Source organism: Eschrichtius robustus, chromosome 20, assembly GCF_028021215.1.
Source record: "Eschrichtius robustus isolate mEscRob2 chromosome 20, mEscRob2.pri, whole genome shotgun sequence".
Lineage (NCBI taxonomy): Eukaryota > Metazoa > Chordata > Mammalia > Artiodactyla > Eschrichtiidae > Eschrichtius > Eschrichtius robustus.
In genome coordinates this window covers 16,518,325-16,539,222 of record NC_090843.1, presented here as the reverse complement: position 1 = coordinate 16,539,222, position 20,898 = coordinate 16,518,325, and the positions used below count along the sequence as shown (strand labels likewise).

At 40.8% G+C, this 20,898-nt stretch overlaps 1 protein-coding gene across 4 annotated transcripts in view; it reads right to left on the bottom strand.

Moving 5' to 3' along the window:
* Window positions 1–20,898, bottom strand: part of KANSL1 (KAT8 regulatory NSL complex subunit 1) — a 185,105-nt gene that overhangs the window by 145,667 nt on the left and 18,540 nt on the right. For 3 of the 4 annotated variants that reach the window (XM_068530520.1, XM_068530522.1, XM_068530523.1), the window contains exon 1: window positions 12,006–12,108. The exons of the other annotated variant lie outside the window; for it this stretch is intronic. The gene's annotated coding sequence lies outside the window, so the exon portion shown is untranslated. Of the gene's footprint in view, window positions 1–12,005; window positions 12,109–20,898 lie in introns of those variants that run through there. 4 annotated transcript variants of the gene reach the window in all.

Here is a 20,898-nt window from a genome sequence, read left to right as displayed (position 1 = left end):
TAAGGCAAAATATCACAATAACTTTCTTAAATTTAACATAATGAGCAAAATGTTGATTGAAACGATTCCCATCCCACTTGAATCCCAAAAAACATCACTACTCAACAATTCAGAGCAGAGAAAAACTGTCAGACTTAAGCAGTTTTACAAAAACAGTTTATGATAAATCACCTTTCTCCAAAGAATACAAAGCATTAAAAGCTATAATTACTTACTAATCCTCATAACAACCTGGGTGGTAGGTTTCGGGCTGGGATTATAATTTCCAATTCACTGGTGGGGACAGATAGTAAAGTTATATTGTACATTTAGAATAAAGGAACCTAAAATATTCCAATTTTTTAGTTCATCTAATAAACCACAATCTGACAAAAAAAAAAAAAAAAAAAGATGGAGCTAATGTACCTGCTGTCACTGACATAAACTAAGATTCAGCAGTAAGCTTGAAGAGACAAAAAGAAGGGCTATCTTATCAAGGTCCTTTAAAAGGCTATAAAAGTTTGGGCTAGGTAATAACAGTTTCCCTCCCAGTTCCAAGGAAGCATTTTGAGGACTGGAAGATGTCAAATGGGTTCAGCAGGCAAACACATTTAAGAGAAACTTCCTTGATGAAGATTCACAACACACTTCATTATACTGAATACTCAAATATTTGCACCTTTAACAAATAAACATCTTTTTTCCATTACACCTACTAATATCTTGCAGAACACTGTTCTGAGGGATACAAGTTAGAATACAGTTCAAATACGCGACCTCTAGGGTCCCTTCCTGTGCTTATGATTTTATTATTATAAACTGAAATACAGATTCAAGAACAAACTTCCACCTAACACAAGTAGCACTGGGAAGCCAAAGTACACCCCTAGGACAGAGTTCCTCAACATCAGCACTACTGACTTGTGCCAAATTATTTTTCGTTGTGGAGAAAGGGGATCTCTCCTGTGCACTGCAGGTGGTTTAGCAACATCCCTGGCCTCTACATGCACTAGATGCCAGCAGCACTCTCCTCTTCTATAAATTATGACAACCAAAAATGCCTCCAGAAATGACAAATGTCCCCCAGGGGGCAAAATCACAACCCCCAATTGAGAACCACTGTCTAGAGACAGATTCTCTCTACAGCTACAGATGTCTGTACATACATACATATTTCTGTATATACAGATTTCCAGAAAGCACACATATCTGGCTGCTTCAAATAGTGCAAGTCAAAACTAACTCCACACCTGCAAATGAGAACCATGCTTTATTCCTTGTAAATTCCCAAGACAGGAGTCCAGTTACACAAGAATAAACTGGCAGCATCCACCTTGCAAAAATGTTGATAAGCTGCGGGGACCCAAAGAGAAGGGTCTGGCCATTTGGGTGGCCAACAACTGCACTTTCACTGAAAACAGAAGCAAAAATCAAATGGGGGAAAAGAAGCTTGCCCATAATGTGGCTTCTACTAACCTCTTCCCACCATTACCTCATCACTCTGCACAAAACAAAGAAATAGCCAGAGGAAGGATGGTTAGGGAAGTGTCTGTGAAGTTATCAAAATTTCAGCTGAAACTTGAAAATTAGCTAAAATTTCACTATGTAGAAGGCTGGGGTAAAAGAAGGGTAATGTGGCATTCTAGTGAGAGGAAAAGGCACGGGAAAAGGCAAAACTGTGGGAAAACATAGGATATCCTGGAGGTTGAAAGAAATGATCAATTTGCTTGAAATATAAAGCATACTGTAACAGAGAAAACACTATAGAAAAAGGTGAAAAGGAAGTTTGAAGCCAGATCATTAATGGACAACCTTCAATAGCCAGCCTTTACTCAGACTTAAAGGCAGTAGAAAGTCATTAAAGGTTTTTCAAATGGGGAGTGACACATGAGAACTGTGCTTCAGAGAGACCAGCTGGGTAGGACAGATTAAAAGAAAGTAAAAAGTCAAAGACCAATGAAGAAGCTACTGCAATAATCCAGATAGGATACAACAAGAATCTCAACTAAGGTGTTCACCACAGTGGAATGGTCGAAGTCTCCTCCAGGCTTTGGAAGGGCCTAAAGTCTGCAGAAGGGCCAAATAAGTGACATAAACAGAAAAGGTAAAAGACTCTTAGGAAACAAGAGAGAAGGCTGTCTTTTCCTTCATAATTTCAGCTCCTTAATGATAAAAATCTCTCATTTATTTCTCATAAAGCTGTACAGGTGGGGGGGGGGGGCTGTTCAGTTTTGGGGTATCCTCTCCTTTCCTAACAGGGCCAACCCAAACCCAGCCCGCATCTGCATCAGCTCACATCTAAATTATCATAACAGCTTCCTGACTGATGCCTCAGTCCTCTAATCCATTCCATAATCCATTCTTTTTATCGCCTCTCTTCTCTACTCTAGAATAACTCCTAGTACCTTTCTCATGAGTCCAAATTCTCCGAGATGAAACTTAAAACAATATCAAAGCAAGTGCATCAGGTGGCTTAGACCTAGAGCTCCCTGCCCCCAGATTCAACTCCATAATCTTTGCCTATGCTGCTGCCTCTACCTGGAAGGTCCTTCTACCCTTTAAGCCCAGAACTTAATCCTTCAATACACAGCATCTCCACAACTTTTCCAGACTATTCAGATTCACATCACTTTCTTCCTGCTTAAACTGTACAATGCACTTAAAGTCATCACTCAATTAAAATCATCTGAATGTTCCCTAGTTGTCAATTTATTAATATTAATTTATTCTATTTCCGAGACAGGAGAAGTTCTTTAACATCCCTCTTTGTATGCTCACTAACTTTATCTAGCTAGAGCTTGGTACATAGTAAGCACTGTGAACGCTTACTGACAGGGCTAGAGTAGTTAAAAAAGACCTAGAGGTAGGCTTTCACGTATACGATTGTGCTAAGCAGAGAAAGATGAGGAAATTCTAATCAAGAAACTGACACAATCAAAATAATAGGGAAGGATTTGGGAGATGATCCACAGAACTTGGATGAACCAAGTGTTACGTGTGCAGCTTCTCAAGAGAGAGAGGGAAAAAGCAGCTATGCAGTGCTTCGTGATGAAGTACCAAAAGCTACATTATGGAACACACTGGAAAGTTTTTTTTTTTTTGTATTTCTTTTACAAACGTAGATTTGTTATGGAATACAACAAGGAGTGGGCAGCAAAATTTTTATTATAAAACAAAGAAATAATGTGGACCTCACCACCCCAGTCCCTAACACTTTCTATGCCAACAGGACAGGGCTTCTTAGGTTTTATAATTACTAAGGGAATCATAGCTCTGGCTGGAGAATAGGTTATTATTATGATTGTTCTAACATTCACTAACATTCACTAAATGCTCTAATGTTCACTAACATTAATTGACCTTTTACTGCGTCTGTCACTGTGCTAAATGTTTTACATACACATCCTCATTTAATCATCACAATAACATTATAAGACGAGTATGTACTCTTACTCTCATTTTATAGATAAGGAAACTGGTGCTCAGAAGTTAAGCAACATGCCCAAGATCACACAACTACCAAGCTGCAGAGGCAGGATTCTGATTCAAATCTCTAACTGTAAGGCCCATGCTTTCTTTTTTTTAATTGAAGTATAGTTGAATTACAATGTTGTGTTACCACTAATATACAAGGCTAGGTTTAAACTGGAAGGAGCTTAACTGCTAAACATGAGGTTTTTGAATTTTAGTCTTTATGGGAAAGTCAATAACAAATACCAACTGATTATCTCCAATAGACATTTTATTAAAATGCCTACAGCATTCAAAGCCCCACACCAAGTGTCTATAAGGACGACATGGACCAGTAAAGACAGACACTCACTGTGATCAGGGAATCCTGGGGGGACATTAGGGGACCCTCACACAGGCTGAGAGTGGGTGGGGTCACAGAAGGCTTCCCGGGGGAAAAACATCTAAGTTGAAACCTAAAGAATAAGGAGGGTCCAGTATCGCCCATACAGCTACTTCCAACACCCCTACCCCAACACCAAATCCAAAACCAATTCTTGCCCCTCAACATGCCCTATGTGAATGAATCCCGATCCCAATCATTGATTTACCATCTACCATAGACATCTTAAACATATACTAATACTTAAACATATACTAATACCAGACAGGAATAATAGGAAGACTATAGGAGTTCATGGTCTAATGCTGGAGACACCAAGAATTATAGCAGTGTCATCAATGCCAAAGATAAGAAGATAGAAATTAGGTGTGAAGGTAAACCCAGATGATAAAGCACTGTTTTTCCTGAAGGGATCAAGCAAGGCTTCAGAAAGAGATGACATTCTGACTGAATACTGAAGGTTAAATAGGGAGGATTCAATATAGAATGACAGGCATGTTCATTGCATCCTTAATACCACTGCCTTAGTTCAGAACCTCTTACGTATTACAGTAATCCAGGCAGTAGTAATCTTCCAACTGTTCTTTCTTCCTGTCTCAGCAAGCCTTCAATCTAGTGCCCACTACCACTACCAAAATGATTACTAGAAAAGAAGGAGGAAAAAAGGGAAAAAGAGAGGGAACATAAATCCAACCATGTTGTGTTCCTGCTTAAAATCCTTCAGTGACTCTAGGGTAAGGATGAACCCAAACTCCCACACAACATTTATCTGCCCCCCTTTTACACTCAGCCTCATCTCCAACCTGTCCCCACCTTAGCCACCTGAATCTTATTTATAGTTCCAGACTCTTACATACCCTTGTACCTTTGCTTTTCAAGTTTTAGCTCAAGATCTCATGCTCTTTAAACTATTCCCCATTCATTTCAGGTGAAGTTAGAGGTCCCTTACACTCTAGGGTCTAATATGCACTCCCATGACACCCTGGGCAACAGCTCATAATGGAACATAAACACCTAGTTTTGTCGCCCTCCCGCCCCAATCCCGACTGTATATTTCTTAAAAGGAAGGTTATGGGTTGTTTTATCTCCACCCTTACATGTAGCACTGCGCCTGGCAGAGAGTGGACCAATACATGTTAGCTAACCTGAGTAGTCTATGCTGAATGCATCAGATGGAGATCCATTATAAAGTTAATGGGGGTGTCTGATCATAAAGTTAAAACAATCTAACAATAAGCAGGAACGGGGCTTCCCTGGTGGCTCAGTGGTTAAGAATCTGCCTGCCAATGCAGGGGACACGGGTTCGAGCCCTGGGCCGGGAAGATCCCACATGCCGCGGAGCAACTAAGCCCATGTGCCACAACTACTGAGCCTGTGCTCTAGAGCCCGCGTGCCACAACTACTGAAGCCCACGCACCTAGAGCCTGTGCTCCGCAACAAGAGAAGCCACTGCAATGGAGAAGCCCACGCACCGCAAGGAAGAGTAGCCCCCACTGGTCGCAACTAGAGAAAGCCCACACTCAGCAACGAAGACCCAACACAGCCAAAAATAAATATAAATAAAATAAATAATTTTTTAAAAAAGAAGCAGGAACCAACTGAATCTAGGACAGACTTCAACTACCTCAAGTTCCGGTCATTTACATTGCCAAGCACATGCACTCAGACCGACAAACTTTTTTTTTTTATTTTTTTTTTATTTATTTATGACTTCGTTTCTGTGCGAGGGCTTTCTCTAGTTGTGGCAAGTGGGGGCCACTCTTCATCGCGGTGCGCGGGCCTCTCCCTGTCGCGGCCTCTCTTGTTGCGGGGCACAGGCTCCAGACGCGCAGGCTCAGCAACTGTGGCCCACTGGCCTAGTCGCTCTGCGGCATGTGGGATCTTCCCAGACCAGGGCTCGAACCCGTGTCCCCTGCATTGGCAGGCAGATTCTCAACCACTGCGCCACCAGGGAAGCCCGACAAACTTTTTAAGTTACTTTTAAACTACTAAATTTGGCTACATAAGCCTTTTTGAAGGCAATACCTATCAAAATTTTAAATGCAACTACTCAGACTTTTACCTAGTAACTGCACTTCTAGGAACCTATCCAACAGAAATATTCTCACAGATACATAATAATATATGCACAATTCTTTTGCTGAAGACAATTCTTTTACTGAAGAACTGTAATAGCAAAAAAAAACCAAAAAAAGCTAAACTTAAAAGATACAATAGAATATTCTGCAGCTATTAAAAAAAACTGTTTATGTTGATGTGAAAAATCTCTATGATATATAACTAAGTGAAAAAAAAAGACCAAGCTACGAAACAGGTAAGATCATGTTTGTATTTAAAAAAAAAAAAAATTTGTTTTGAAGGATAACTACATATCAAAATATTTATTCATGTTTATCCTATTTCTATCTTATCACTGAATTCAAGTTTCCTACCAGTTTACCTCACAAAAAACAAAGAAGGAAAAATGTATTTTTATCTCATCTCTTCCTAGCAAACTCTAATAACACAAGTGTTTCTGAACAATACTAAAATCGAAGATTTCTTGAAGGGTCCAAGCAATTCAAAAGCAAACAAGTTCTTAGGTTGGGGGGGTAGGGGATGAGGAGGGGGTACCTGACCAAAGTCGAGGGATCTCACTGAATCAACCTATCCCTTTAGAATACTGAATTAAAGATTAACTACAAAAAAACAGCAATCCATTATCTTCTGAAATATGCTTAAAGTCTTCAAACATCCTCAGTTCTCCATGGCAATATATGAGCAGTTTAACGAAACTTTCCTGACAGTTCAACTTATCAGACCAGTATTTCTGCAGAGCCTCTAATGCTAGCAAACATCAGAAGCTAAACTAATTAGCTTTTCGCCTTTATCCCTTCATCATACCCTGCAGTGGAGGTGCTAGTAAGCAGTCACAAAGGCCAAATAGCAAGGGAAAGCCTAGATATCAGTTTTTAGCAATTTTTGGTTTAATGCCCTAACAACAAAATTGTAATTCATCTTTTTTATTCCCGAACACTTCCCCTCCAAGTGAATTTAACCAGGTCTGACCCTAAGGTGCTCCCTTTTTAAAAAGAAATTAAAGGACTTCCCTGGTGGCACAGTGCTCAAGAATCCGCCTGCCAATACAGGGAACATGGGTTCGATCCCTGGTCCTGGAAGATCCCACATACCGTGGAGTAACTAAGCCCAGGCGCCACAACTACTGAGCCTGCGCTCTAGAGCCGGTGAGCCACAACTACTGAAGCCCGCGTGCCTAGAGCCCGTGCTCCGCAACCAGAGAAGCCACTGCAATGAGAAGCCCGTGTACCACAACGAAGAGTAGACCCTGCTTCTCCGCAGCTAGAGGAAACCCACATGCAGCAACGAAGACCCAACACAGCCAAAAATAAATAAATAAATGTATTGAAAAAATATATATATATAAAGAAATTAAAAGGTCAGGGACTCTATTAAGTCTGATGCCACTCAAGCAACTTTTTTCCAAACAAGGGTGGAATCTGCTGTACTTAAAATTCAGAGTGAGATCTCATTTGGGATTCCTGGTTCAAGTAACAAGAACCAAAGTTTTTGATAACATTCAGATAAAACTGCACTGAATTTACCTCCACCTTACATTTCCTCACTCTCAAAAGCTTGGGGAGAAACTATTTTTAAAAAGTTAGAACTGGAGGAAAAAAAGGAAAGTTTACAGTCAACAACAATATATAGCTAAATAATTCCCTAGTGGGCTAGGGCATGCAAATGTTACAATTTTATAGAGCTAGTTTAAAATCTTAGAAAAGCAAGGCTTGCAGAAGGTAACATTTATTAAGCAGCTATCCGTTGCCAGAGACCACTACCCAACAGAGAAACAAGAATTTAAAAGGTATCTACCTTGAAGGGCCTCTCTTGACATAATGGTTTAAAATCTTCATATACAATCCTTAAGTTTTTCTTTCAGACTACCCAAGTTCGCTTTTCATTCATAAATATGAACTGTGCTCTCTACTTTGAAGTCGGTTTCCTCACACCCTACATTTTTGCTTTACTTTTATTTGATTAAAGACAAGAAAAGCTTAACACACAAAGAGAAAAAACATCTACTTCAGTTCTTTTTGGAGACCAGGCTTTTTGGTAAATCATACCTATCAGCTTCTTTTCTCCTATACATTTTACCCTACATCCTAAAAGACAGGCACAAGGCATAATGCAGGAACAAATGAGAACCGAACTAATAAAAAATAGTGACCCTCCCAATCATATATACTGGTCTTTTCCTATGAGCCACAATTCTCTCCACAATCTGCAAGTGACCCAAGGACACCACTTTCTTATCTCTTCTTGTGGCCTTCAAATATTAGTGACCTCTATCACAGTGTAATATTTGTCTTTTTAAATGCATATTGTCTTTTCTAAGCATTACTGCGGTTCACTGAGTTTTGATCTCACATCTCAGGGAATGGGAAGTACTGATGAAAGTGTCTTGTTTTGTGTCATGAATTATCACTCTGGCAGGAATATTTCTGCACGGCTTTTAGTATGCCCAGAGACTAACATGCAATTTATTATGATAGAAACTATAATTTAAACATACATCATCAGAAGCAACATGAAGACTCAAAATCCAGACTTAATATAGGTTTCCAAGAAATAGTTAAAGTCCTTTTTAGGGAAAGGACGTGGTCCAAGTACTCTCTGCACTGTCACAGTAAAAAGGCCAGGTGTTTGGGGCCATTTTATTTGAGTCACCTGCACCTGTACTTTTTTATAAAGTGATCAAGTAAAAAGGCACTAATGTAAAATATGCTTTCTGAGACCCAGAACAATCTAACCAATCAAGGCAGAAACTTACTTAAAATAGAGAAAGAGGGCAAAGAAAAGGTGCTTTGAAACTCTAAATAAACCACTCAATAATGAGATTTGCTCTGGGGCAATCAACCAAAGACCACATACTTGGTCTGCACTAGTTCCTCCTTTCCAAACTCAAGGGGATGGAAAGATGCTTGGGGTTAAAAACAAAAAAACAACAAAAAAAACCAATTAATTAAAAAAAAAAAAAGTCTCTCTCTCTCCAGGAAGGAAATCACTTAATTTCTGTGTCTAATGACCTCGCCAAGAAGAAAAAAATAACCCCTACCAAACCCCCCGCCCAAGGAAGATGACAATGTAAGAGGAATAAGCAATATTCTTTAAACACAGTACTTTCAATGACTATTATTTAAAATATCCAACATGGATTACTAAGTTTTTTCACATTTTAAAATTGCTTTTCAGTACTGTAACAAGGTAACTAACTAAGCTTTACTCAAAAAAGTTTCTAACTAGAACCACTCAATACTAAAATACCCTCTCAAATCAGCATCATCAACCACAATGGCCCTATGTTTACAGAACATGAGTCAGGTTATATCAAACAGAACAAATCTATAACTTGTTACTCACTTTAAAATACAATTAAAATCTGTGATCAATCCAATAAAATCCAGAATAGTAGAGACACTGGTTACAGTGTAGCATGACTAGAAATGGAAAGGTACCAGCAGTGCTTGAAGAAGAAAAATAGTTACTTTCCTTTCTTCTCACCTTGATAAAAGTTAAAAGTAAACTAAGGCTTACTCATTTTCTAGCTTCCAGAATTTTCCTCAACAGGATAATGATAAGTCACCTAACAATCAACGTGTGCTCTGCAGGTTTAACCATAGGAATAACATGTGTAGGCAGGAAGAAAATCACACAAAGATTTAACATCTCACTTTGGTAAAGCACAAAAGTCAAACACTGAAATTCTGAATAAGGCTTTCAGGAAAGATGCAGCAACACTTCTAAATACTTCACTTAAGTAGATTCACGAAGATAAAAGGACCAAAACCCCACCATACCTCAAGGCTCTATCAATACTTAATTGATCACTCTTTTAACTGTCTACAGACGTAAATCAAAAATACTTTTTATATACTTAAATTAGGCAGTCATCAGAGACCAATCATCTTTTACCACAATACAGATGTTAAGAATCTTTGTCACATCTATGTTTCCCTCCAAATGGTACACACTTGAAAATTTAAAAATTGACCACCTCAAATCATGAGATCACTAACAAATACATCAAATATGCTAAAGGTCAAAGGAACTGCATACTTTGTAGGATAAACCTAGCAGAAATCGAAATCAGAATTCCATGACTGAGGATAGTTATCCCACATTTCTAATACATTTTTTAGATTCCCAAGGGATGAGCATTTTTACCTTGCCTTATTTTTAGAACTACACATCACACTGCACATATCACATGACATGATGTAACTGTTAGCAAAGAAAATGGCCCAAAACCATTGAAAATATACACGGTAGAGGAAACGAATCAATGCACACAAGAATCACTATATTTCATATTTACTTTTTGAAATTTTTTGAACTCACAACAGACCTTTTTTCAAATGGGAAACGCGGTTAGTAAGCTCTGTAGAAACAACACAGAAATGTATTCGGTATTTTATAAAATAGGAATTTACCCAACTATGGGGAAAACTGATACGAAGAAACATAATAGAACAACATTCTTCTAAATCTACAGGATTAGTAGTAAAAATTCTCTGGATCAAAAACGCAACAGAAACATAATGAAATACCTTCAGGTAGAAAACAATTATTACCCAAAACTGTTCAGTGTTGTTGCGAGAAAAGAAAAATAGTTTTAAATGACAAGCATGTAGACAATTGAAAATTTCTAAATCGCTCAGACAGTATGCTAGAAAAAGAACTAAGTATAGCCTGTAGAAGGGGGGAGGGGAAAACACACCCACTTAAGCCCTTGTAAATAGTGGTTAAAGGACTCAAAAAGCAGGGAAAATACTACAGACTATTCTGAGAAATGGAAAACATATTCCAATGTTCTACTTTCCATACTTTAAAGTGCTTTAGAAACGGAGTTCAGTAACAACCTATAACTATATCATGATTATGCAAGGCAAAGATTATGTAATTTTATCGTTTATTATAAATGTTCTCCGATTTTAAAACTAAAAAAACTAAAACGTTTTGATCTCTGTAATAGGGAGGAGAGAAGTTCTTCTGGGCTACAATTTAAAAATATAAACACACACCCCAAAACAAACAAAAAAACACAATGATTGCTAGCCACGTGACAAAGGAGATGGCAACACCAGGATTGTGAATGGAGGGGAGGGAGGCGAGGCAGGAGGACTAGGAAGATTTCTCGGAACTTTGGGGACCTCGGGATTCGGGTCTCCCGACCCTTAAGGTACCAAACTCTAGCCCGACTAGTTGTACTGTTAACATTCTCAAGTAGTTTATTAATAGGTCACGAAAAATGCTCCAGTGACCTCCAGAATAAAGGGGGGAAAATCGGAGGAGGAAAGAGAGCAATTTAAAGTGGCGCCATCATGTCACCCCTTCTCCCCTGAGGCAATCAATAAGCAATAGTTAAGTAACGTGTTTCTCCAAAAAAACCACACTGGGATCCCGACAACGGAAAACAAAAGGATTTTTAAGTAAAACATGAGGGTAAGGCTGTTTATCCTATGGAAAACAATCAAATTATTTGCTGAGAATCAAAAGACAGTCAGCCGGAAAACAGGCCCCCCAAACTCACTTAAAAGCAAATAAATGTCTCTTCCTCTTTAGTTTAAAAAAAAAAAAAAAACACGTCTGCCTGAGGGAGACTAGATCTGAAAACGTAAGTGACCTCAATTTACAGGCAACAAAAATAATAAATAAATGAAACAAATAATCATCTCACTAAACAATCAGAGTTGTGATACACACCGTGAAACGCGCAAGATGTGTGTTTCGGCCAGAGAAAGGCCTTTTGCAGTCAAGAGAAGTTCAAGGCGAGAGCAAGAGTTTGTTTGGGTTTTTTTTTTTTTTAACCGGAATAAATCGTGTTCTTAAGGCCGCATTTTTAAATAGAACGCCAAAGGAAAAGCTGGCGAACGAGGCGGCAGCTGGTGGGGAAGGGCCCCCGCACACCCCCGCCCTTGGGGCGACTCCCAGCCTCGGACCCGCAGCGGGGAAGCCCGGAGAGGCCATTTAAAGTTCCGGGGATTTTTCCTGCCCTGCCCTGCCTTTCTAGTTACAACTAACAAAGAGAGGGAGAAATGGGAGCCACAGGGAGAGCGAGGAGAAGGAGAAAGGGCAGCGGGAGGAGGAGAGCAGCAGCAGCAGCAGCACCTACCACGTGATGGAAGAGCGTTGCCCGGGCGGATTCAGCCCCACAAAATGGGCGCAGTTTGCAAACAGCCCCCGGCCTGGGCGCCGAGGGCCGGCGGCGGCGGCGGCGGCGGCGGGCGGGGGCGCGCGGCGGCGGCTCCGGCCCGGGCCCGCCGCTCTCCTCCCCCCCGGCGCCCGGAGCCGCCCTGACTTTCCGGGCGGGGGGGCGAGGCGGAGGGGGAGGGGAAGGCGGCGGCGGCGGGGAGCGGCCGCTTTTTCTTCTCTTTCGGGCTCTTTCCCCGGCCTTCCTCGGCTCCGGCGGGGCCTGGGCACGGCCGGGGACCACAGCCCGGCCGGGAGGACGGGCAGGCGGGGGCAGAGAGTGAAGCCGCCCCCCCGCCCCGCACAAACAAGCGCCGCCGTCTGCAGCCCAAGCCCGCACCCCGGCCGCCGCCCCCGGACGCCTCTTCCCGGCCGGGGAGAGCGCTCCGGCCGCCCCCCGCACCGCCGCGGCGAGACGAGTCGGCTTCGCTAAGGTGCTCGGTTCTCCCGCCGGCTCGGCGAGCGGTGGCGGCGGTGGCGGCGGCACTGGGAAAATGGCGGCCGAGCTTCTTTTCCCTCCCCCCCTTTAATCTGAAGCGGAGGGAGAATGGAGCGAGCGAGCGAGCGGGCGAGCGCCGGGGACACGGGGAGGAGGGACAGCAGCGCCTCCGCCGGCTGCGGCTGCGGCGGCGAAGGGCCGCTCCGCCCCGGCGCGCCGCCAGGGGGCGCCCACCGCGCCGCCCCCGCGAGCCTCCAGGAGGCGCGGCCGCCGCCGCCGCCTCAGTCATGGCTCCTCGCCGCGGCCGCTGTTTCTGCACCTCCAGCTGCGGAGGCTGCGGCGCCGGGACCCAGCCGCTCCCAGACGTGCGGCGGCGGCACGCGGCACTGCGGCAGGCGGGAGCGGACCCTCGCTCCGGCTGGGGTGAGGCTAACCTGAGGCACTGACGCCGTCACATTCCTTTCGCGCTTGGGCTGACAAGGCCGCGCGCCGGCTATGAGGGGCAAGGCAGGCTGGGGCGAGAGAGCAAGAGGACGTGAGCGAGGAACTGTTTGTACTGGGTAGTAAATAGGCTAATGCCGTCGGGACCACATTATTCCAGGGCTAAACGTGCGCTGAATCAAGTGGGGAGCTCCCTGACCAGTGAACCGCTTCCTGCCGCCCTTTGTCCTAGCAGCCTGCCTCCGTACACTGCAGCACGCCTGGGCACCAGCCCCAGTGCCGCGATCCGCAGCCGCCAGGATTAAAAAAAAAAAAAAAAAGCGCACGTCTTCATTGCGCAGGCGCGGGCCAGGGCCCGCGCCGGGCCAGCCCGGGAAGGGACAGCCGGGAGCAAGAGGGGAAGTGATGGCCCACCAGCGCCAGGCCCGCTGGGAACTGTAGTTTTCGTTAAGAAACACGCGTCTGGTTTTGGGTGTCACGGCTTGGCGGATCCACCAAAGCAGGCAAATGGCATTACACAATGAGTATTTATGCTTCCTGTCTCCACCAAAAGGAAGTTCACTGCTATGCTAAAAGTTTAACAAAGAACTCCATAGAGAAACCCAAATCTCACAACAAAAAGCAAACTTCCACTTTCCTACCAGAGTTGGTTTAAAGTGGTGGCACTTTATCATTTCTCATGACCAGTTTGTCAGTACAATATCTTATTCCTTTTCCAAAATAGGGCCTTAAAATAATGGAAGATTTTCTAGATTAAAAAAATTCAGCAATATAATGCAAAGTGTCACATTTACACAAATTATAATCCACTATCCTTTAAAACTAAAGAAGAAGTTGCCAAAAGATGAATCCAGTGCTTAGAGGCTTAAAAAAGGAACTCTGGTATTCATCAAAATATTACTTTAAATTACAGAACAACAACAACAAAAAATGTTTCCAACAATTAAATCATCAAATGCAGCAGATGAGAAAGATATGCTCTACTACCAAAAAGGAAGATGAGAAACGCTCAATACTTTTTTGTGGCTTACCAAAACCAATATCCGGTGGTATGCGTCACTTCTGTTAGGCCAAAAAACAGCCCAACAGCTTGTCCTCCCACAAACTTTAACTCACTAGCTCCTACAGCATCTACACCTATATTTCCATTTGTACCCTTAAAATCACACTCTCAATCATAGTCATGGTTCTCAAATATCAAAAGAAAGTCACAGGGTCAAATTACACAAGAATAAAAAAAAATATGTATACATATTTGTATACACATCCAAAAGAGATCCTAGTCTTGGCTTTTTAAATTATAATCCTGGGGGGGATGGATTTAGTTGATTGAAAAATGTATACACACATCTCCACATAAATAGTTATTCCACAAAATACAGCAGAAAGTGTTGAACACAATTCTAAAACCAATAGATGGCGAACTAGAGCCCTAATGTGAGGATTCTGAAATCCAAATGAGCAGAATGAAAATACCAAATAAGGCATAGCCCTTTGCAGTGTATACTTAAATATTATGTTCAAAGACACTCACCACAAAATAATTAATTTTACTACTGCTTCGATTCTTAAAACTCAACTGTCAGATTTAATTAGGCCCCCAAATAACCAAGGTTATAAAATACATTCTTTTCAAATGATTAAGAAAGAGGTGGAAATGCTCATTTTTAAACATGCATTTTGGGTAAAAATAAATCCCCACTTTCCCCTTTTCTCACTGCTTAGCCCAAGAGTAGGGAGTTCACAGTGTTTATGGCACTTAAATCAATTTGTTTTACATTGTTATCTCGAATCAGATGTCTTTCTGCTTAGACACCAATTTTTCCAAATAAGGACATTCAAAGGTGAGCTACTACACACACAAAAATCTTAGACAAATACATTTTCTTAAAATTTCCCCCCAAAACACAGTGGATGTCAAGGCTGATTAAACACACACACACACACACACACACACACACGCTTCCCTGGTGGCGCAGTGGTTAAGAATCCGCCTGCCAATGCAGGGCACACAGGTTCGAGCCCTGGTCCGCTAAGATCCCACATGCCGCTGAGCAATGAAGCCCATGCGCCACAACTACTGAGCCTGCGCTCTAGAGCCCGCGTACCACAACTGCTGAAGCCCACGCGCCTAGAGCCCGTGCTCCGCAACAAGAGAAGCCACCTCAGTGAGAAGCCCGCGCACTGCAACCGAGAGTAGCCCCCGCGCGCCACAACTAGAGAAAGCCCACACGCAGCAACAAAGACCCAATGAAGCCTAAATAAATAAATAATTTTTTTTTTTTTTAAAAACATACTACTCATTTTCCTAATCATTCTTGGAATAGTCATTGTGATTGACTGTCCTCCAATATCCACTCCATCCTAGTAGATTAGTTTCAACCCATTCTCTTTGCCAGTGATTGGTTGGGAATGGGCATGAAATGTAATCCTGGCCAATGTGACACAAGCGGAAGCCCACTGGAAGGCCTCCAGGAGAGAATTGTGAGAAAAGATTCTTCAGTCCTAAAGATGAGATGAGGAAGAAACAGTCCCTTTTCAGGTAATGCTGAACATGACACTTCACACTGCTACAGTCACCTTACAGCAAGCCTGAAGATGCCACCAACATCAAAGAGAGCAGAATGGAGAACTGGCAAGTACCTTGATCCTTGGTGACAGCATTAAATGATTATATCAGACAATCCTGACATCTGCAAGACTTCTGGACTTCCAGCTACATGAGACCAAGGTAACAACAAACATTTCTTTATTGTTTAAGCCAATTTGAATTAGGTTCCTATACCTGAAGTCAAAAACATACTGATTATTTTCTCATATTTTAGAGTATTTGTATACTCTAAAATACTTTATGGATAATTTATATTCTCATATTTTATATAACCTATAGACCAGTCCTTTCCTCATATACACAACTCTGTACCCATCCATGTCTTTATGTGTTCTTTCTGCCCTGAAAAAGAGGACCATCCCTCCTCACCACCAATCCTTGTTCATTCCTCTCCCCCAATCCACCTCTAATTTACTTTTCCTGCAAGAAAACAGTAATAAGAGAATTCCCTGGCAGTCCAGTGGTTAGTACTTGGCACTTTCACTGCCATGGGCCCGGGTTCGACCCCTGGTTGGGGAACTAAGATTCCACAAGCCGGATAAATAATAGAATAGGAAAGAAAGAAAAAGAAAACAGTAATAATAACAATAATGTAGATAATTGGCACTGTATTACCCTGCTCTTGGTTAAATGCTCTCTGTAATTCCTCTGAGGTTGTTTTCATATACCAATCTTGCCTCCTGAAGCCAGCCTCAAAGCTCTTAAAAGCAGGAACTATGATTATTCCAACTTCTCTGATTTATTACCCTGGTCTATATAATAAACATACTCCAAAAAGGCACTCTTTAACTTCTTCACCATATATCTTCTAACAACCCAGAAATTCCTAAGCAGAATATTCTATCACAAATTCAGCATTTCATATGTCCGAACCAGTCTCAAAAGGACAAGGGATTATTCTGTGTTGTACTTAAAAAAAAAAAAAAAAAGCAATTATTAAAGTAACTCAGGAGAGAAAGTCCTAAAGCCTAAACCATTTAGTTTCAAAAGGACAGGGACCCAGTTTTTCTTATTTGCCATTGCATCCCAGGGACCTAGTCCAGATATCAGAGAAATGAACACATCAATCTATATAAGACATTATTAAAATTATATCATGGAAGAAACATCTTTAAACTGAAATTGGTGCACGCTCTCATGTTAATATTCAGCCAGCTAAATATTAAGTAGAAAGCCAGGATAAACTGAACCAAAACTGGGAAATTTAAATAAAAGAATTTTGGATATTAGAAGGAATACAGAAGGCCATCTAATAAAAACCTCCAGATTTTATTATCAGGAAAATGAAGCCAAGAGAAAATAGTTAGGAGACTGGCCAAAGCTAAAGCTGGAACACATGCTGGAATCCAGGTGTCAGTCTCCAATTCTCACTTTCCCCACTGTATCACCTGCCTTCCAGAGTTAGAGCCTCCCAACAGAAACATGCTACTCACCTGGAGAGTAAGAAGTGCAAACATGACAAAGGTATTAAACCTGAACAATACTACCAATTCAGTTTCACCAGTATCAAGACTTGGTCAAAGGTAAGTAAGAGAAAATCCTCACATTGATTACAATAAAGCGCCTCACATTGTTTACAATAAAGCACAAAGATCAAGATTTTTTTTCACTAAATGGAGGTCTCAACTAATTCACAATATCATATATTCTTATGTATTCAGTCCAATAGCAACAAACTTGCAGTAAGATTAAACAATTTAAGGCATTTGAAAAACTTGTCAATGACAAAGTATTATAAGAATGCATGGTATTCCTTAGTTTCAATCCCACCCAAAAACAAGATAATATTCTTCCTCATACTAAAGATATATAGGCTCTGGAATTTAGAGAAAGATATTATCTTACCATCTCACCACAGAAGTGATCCAATAACTCATTGAAAAGAAAAACTAATCTTTAGGCAGACTCATGATTTAACCGTGTTAGTACTGAGAATAGTAACTAAAGTTACAGATTAACCCTGAAAGCACTCCTCAATCTAGAAATAATTTATGTGGGGATATTTAAGAAGACAATACTAAAATTCAACTGAATACTGTATCACTTAAAGAAACAAGTCAGGTTCTCCCAGGCCATCAGCTATGTTAAGACTTAACATCCAGGATTGATGGTTTTCTCCTCTGCAGTCCCAGATTTCAAAGTAGCTACACAAGCACTGACTTCTAATACACGCAGTTTAACCAGAACTTTACATGAATATTTTAATAAAGTTTCTCAAGGAGTTAAATTAAACAAACATACAAAAAACTACTGATTAAATAAGCTGATTATTTAGGTGGATTTTAATAAATTCTAATGCTTTGAACTTTAGTATAGAACGTTTTAAAATTCTCCAATAATTAGAATTAACCAAAAAAGTTAATTGACCAAACATAACAGGAGTATTTTAATATACTGATTTTGCAGATAAGGCAATGTCAAATAAAGGAATCTGCCTAAGACCTAAACACTGTATCAGATAATAAATGTCAGAACATGCCCCAAATTTACCAAAAAACTGCCTGGCTTCTTTTCCAAATGATACGTAAAGGTAAACATGGAGAACTTCAAGGCAGCTGTGAGCACCCAAGTTGTGGAGGGCCTGATAGAGAGTCAGAAGGGGAAAAAATGTTCACAGAGAAAAGGAGGCAACAAGTGCACAAGGCAAAAGGCATTCTAAAAAAAATTTTTAAGTGAGTTGCTGAGTCCAAAGTTAAGATGCAACTTCTAAAATCTTGCTCTGATGGCACAGTGAACCTAGGGATTATGGAGATAGCACATCACACCTGTTCCCTCCAATAGAGAGGCACACCATTCTTGGAAAGGACATTACTTTTTAATCCACTGATTCCTGGATTCCTGAACTGGGTTCTCATGTACAGTGTGCAGCATACAGCTATGGACTAGGAAGTAACTGAAGCCACTCAACAGACAGAGACATCTCGCTGGAGTGTCGATTTAATCAAAGATTATAGTAAAATCGGATACACTTTTGTTAAAATAAACACATATATTACAGAACAAAATGCAAAATTCTCATTTTTTCAAGATAGAGAAGGAGTCTTCAGAGAAATGCTCTTTTTGTGACAAGCTGCTTTGGACAACCCCAGATCTTGACAGTACTTTAGGAGAAGCATTTGTAGATAAATATGCATGCCCAAAAACCCTGAATGTAGTCCCTTTATACAGATGATGAAACCTGAAAACATCTAATGTAAAAATTGTTGTGGGTACAATATTATAAATGAGACCATAAGCTACTGAGAGAACATGACTGGAATTCAGGAGATGCTGAAATCCCTGTCTTATCTCTGTCACTCATTTACTAAGAAATCATACATAATTTTCTTAACAGCAATCTTTTTTCATTTCTGGATTAGACTGACAAAAATAATAGAACATAATATTCAGTATTTTCAGCCATATTCCAAATTAATTCTCACAATCAAATTTAGAAACAAATTTATCTAACAAAATTGTCTCAAATGATCTAGCTCTAGCTTCAACTAATAGAACAACAACAACAAAAAATAGCCTAATGAAACTATATCTTTTATGGTATAAAGAAGAAAAAAATCCTTCTGTGTAGAGGAGGAGAAAACCTACTCACACGTCCTAGAATTTCTATGGTGGCAATGTCAAAATGTGATCTTGCTGGTAACATTTAGGCTAGGGCATTGAATTTTTATAACATGACAACAGTAATACTTGTATTCCTGCCTTGAATGACTTTCTTTGATTTTTCAATAAAACTAGATATCCCCTTAAAGCCCTATTATTAATTCCCAATCACTCATAAACATTTACTGAGTGTCTACTGGATGCTAAACACTACAGTACCTCTGGAAAAAAATGCTAAGTCACCATCATAAACTATGTGGTAGCCAAAAAAAAAAAAAATCCTTTCTATTCGCTGATATTTTAAACAGTAATTCAAAGCCAAGAAGTAGTAAGAGAACAATCAGCAAAATTTTAGTGCTTTATGCTTCCAATTCAACTCTCTTCTGGCCCTTTTGGGAAGCTTTTGTAGACCACCCTAAGAATGCTAAAATTAGGTGTTATTTATGGCATAACTAGAATGAGGTAACAAAACAAGTACCTCAAAAATAAAACTAAGAGAAGAGGTTAAGGGAACCAAGTAGGAGACAAGGATCTGAAGTGCCAGACTTGGAACCTCTACCCTGAATGCCTCAAGATAGGGAAAAGGTCAAGAAAAGGAAAATTTGTGACCTAGTCCAATTGTATTTAATTCTACATCTTTGTTTTTATTTTTTTAATTTTATTTATTTATTTTGGCTGCGTTGTGTCTTCGTTGCTGCACGCGGGCTTTCTCTAGTTGTGGTGAGCGGGAGCTGCTCTTTGTTGCAGTGCGCGGGCTTCTCATTGAGGTGGCTTCTCTTGTTGCGGAGCACGGGCTCTAGGCCACAGGCTTCAGTAGCCGTGGCACGCGGGCTCAGTAGTTGTGGCACATGGGCCCTAGAGCATAGGCTCAGTAGTTGTGGTGCACGGGCTTAGTTGCTCCGCGGCATGTGGGATCTTCCCGGGACCAGGGCTCGAACCCATGTCCCCTGCATTGGCAGGCGGATTCTTAACCACTGCGCCACCAGGGAAGCCCTACGTCTTTCTTTCATTCTCAAATATTTGCTCTTGCCCCGTGGGAAGGCTTCTAGATTTCTTGTGATTGCCACAAATTTAATAACTCATAATTTCTTAAACATTAGTTGTATTAACTATTATCTTCATTCAGTAATTAGGCAATTAGAATTTACTATTGCTAAATGAATGTCCAAAATTAAACCAAAATTATTTCAAGATGAAGTCAGAATACATCTCAACTCATTTGATAAGGCTGTTATTACCCTGACACCAAAACCAGACAAAGACATCACAAGAAAACTACAGACCAATATCGTTCATGGATATAGATGTAAAAACTCCTCAACAAAACGCCAGCAAGTGAATCCATCAACATAAGAAGGATTGTACACCTTTGCTAAGTGTGATTAATTCAAGGAATTCAAGGTTGGTTTAATATCTGAAAGTCAATTAATGTAATACATCATATTAATAAGGGAAAAAAACCACATGATCATCTCAATTGACGCAAAAAAAGCGTCTGACAAAATCCAATACCCTTTCTTGATAAAAACACACAGGAAATGAAGGAAACTTTCTTAACCTGAGAAAAGGCATCTATGAAAAAACCCACAGCTAACATCATACTTAATGGAGAAAGACTGAATACTTTCTCCTTAAAACCAGGAACAAAACAAGGATGTCTGCTCTCAACACGTCTATTCAACATTGTACTAGAGGGCTTCCCTGGTGGCACAGTGGTTAAGAATC